This window comes from Montipora capricornis, chromosome 14 (assembly GCF_036669925.1).
Source record: "Montipora capricornis isolate CH-2021 chromosome 14, ASM3666992v2, whole genome shotgun sequence".
NCBI lineage: Eukaryota > Metazoa > Cnidaria > Anthozoa > Scleractinia > Acroporidae > Montipora > Montipora capricornis.
Genome location: NC_090896.1, coordinates 12,415,305 through 12,417,804, shown reverse-complemented (window position 1 = coordinate 12,417,804; position 2,500 = coordinate 12,415,305).

Sequence of the window (2,500 nt, the reverse complement as noted above, 5' to 3'; positions counted from 1 at the left end):
GTAAATTTTATTTGTTACCCCGGAGCAACTTCATAATACAGGGCCACGATTGCGTGACATGGATTTAGCTTAGAAGAAGCATCTTAAACATTCATAATAGCTAACCTTAGGCCTAAAAGCTTTTCTTTAGGCCTAATTTGCAAATATTTCGGTTCGCTTATCTCCGAGCTGCACTGTAACTAGTATGAATGTTTAGGATACTTTTCTTTTAAGCTAATTCCATGTCACGCAATCGTGGCCCTTTATTCTGAAGTTTAGCCGTTACCCCTTGAAAACGATAACACTGAATGATTTGTAACTACTGAGTAGAATGAATTATTGCACCTGTTGAGAAGTACTGAAAAATTCAGATCCAGTCAAGTCATCTACAAAGCAGAGGAAAAAGAAAAAATTAAGAACAATATAAAAAGTAATACAGTGATATTTAACTCATTGCTTCCGGGGAGTTGCCCATTGGCAAGTAAAATCGTCTGGCGTGAGACAGTCTGAGAGTAAAATACTAAAGCATGGCCGGTTTAGGCCGGTTTACATGTAGGCGTCAAAGGGTTAAAATAATTTTTACCCAAGTGTAAACATGGCATTAGTCAAACAAAATACATTCACAAAACTGTCCCTTTCACATTTCTTTGGCAGGGAACATTTATTTTGTTGATTTGGCTAGCACAAAGACACCTGTTAGTAGTTAATGCAACAGAACATGTAGTAATAGCAATTAGACATGCAAAGATCAAATACCTGAATCACTCCCAGGAAGATCCTGTGTTCCTTGCTGATGGTACAACTCATCACTTCCTTTGATACCTATAATGCACAATCACATAACACCACTTTATGAAGGTATGTACATGTAACCCACTGACACCTGGGAGTGAGACTTAACAGATTTTACTCTGTGAAATGGCAGACGATTTAACTCATCACCTAGGGGTGTCCTAGGGTGTCTAAGGTGTCACTGAGTTAATTTAAAAAAAGTTAACTTGAATTTAAAAAAATGCAAAGAAATCTGACCAACCTTGGTCAGATTTCTTTGCAACATCCACCATATTGATTTTGGGTTTACGTCTTGTTGTTTTCCTGGCTCCACAGCTATGATGCTGGGGTACCAGGCCTCCGATTCTGGGAATGCTTATGAATTGTTTTGGTTTTTTTTTCAATCTGACCGACCGACCCAATATCAGGAAACACATTCGATGGTAAACAACAACAAAAATTGGGATGGCCTTAGCATTATTTACAAGTCCTAAATAGGTAACTGCAATTTGACACTTGTGTTTCAGAAGCTGAGGTTCATATTATTAGGGCCTCTTTACACGAGCCCGGGTTGGACACCGACCCGGGTCAGTTCAGCGTCAAATATTACGTTTACATGAGCCCGGGCTGGGTAAGGGTTGGGTCATTCTTGGCTGACCCGGGTCAGTTCCCTTTCGCTGGGTTGAAAGGGCTGGTGACTACCTGTCAGTGAGGAAAATGGTGGACGAACCATGCAATCATAACAATCATCAATTTGTGTTAACGTTATCAGTCATTTTGGTACAGACTGCGCATGGGCGAGAACACTGAACCGCAAATAAGTGATAGTCAAACAATCCCGGGTCAGATACGCGAGTGTTTAAATGAAGAAACTGAAGAAATTTCAACCCTTCTAGCCGGGTCAACCCGAGTCTCGAGATGGGCTACCCGGTTTGACTACTGTTTTCATGTAAAGCTTATAAACATTTGACTGCAAAATGGTTACCCGCCGCGGTGATTCAACCTGGGGTAAAAAGCAACCCAGGCTCATGTAAAGAGGCCCTTAATCTCTTTCCTTTGGGAAAACTTGCATTTAGGTTTTAATAGCAATGCTCAGAGACAACTTGTTAACAAATAGCCATTGGGTCATCTTTTCCAATTCAATACTGAAGTTTCTAAGATCAAGAACACAGACACTGGCCACTGAGAAACAGGTTTGTGCCACTAGCACACAGGTGAAACTCTAAAATATCAGAACAGCTGGGACATCAATACAAATAATGCAAGGGGTTTTGAAAATAAACCTTCTCTAGGGTTCAGTATTGGAACAAAATACAGCACTCCTTTTCGTTAAAACAAGTTAAAACAATCAAAATTCAATTTGAAACCACTGGCACCCCAAGCTCAGTGTGAGAATGGCCAAGAAAAATATAGGGATTTGTATGAGAGTCCGGATAAAAAGCTTAAGAAGATAATTATATGAAAAAAATTAAAAGTAAAACAGCGTAACCTTACTGCCATTGTGGATAGCTTCCTTCCTGTGTGGTTACTTTCCAGATCCGACATGATTTGGGCCTTTTCTCAGTTTCAGGAGACCCAGGGAAATAAAAAAAATTGCGGTTGACAAACTACAGTCTGTCACCCTGGTAAGGGTCAGTTTGTTATCAACGGTCGAAGCCATGGCCACTTTGGTGATAAAGCAATGCCTTTGCACCCTGTTTTGTTGCAGTATTCACCGCCTGACCTTGCTCGCAGGACTGCTATTGCGTTG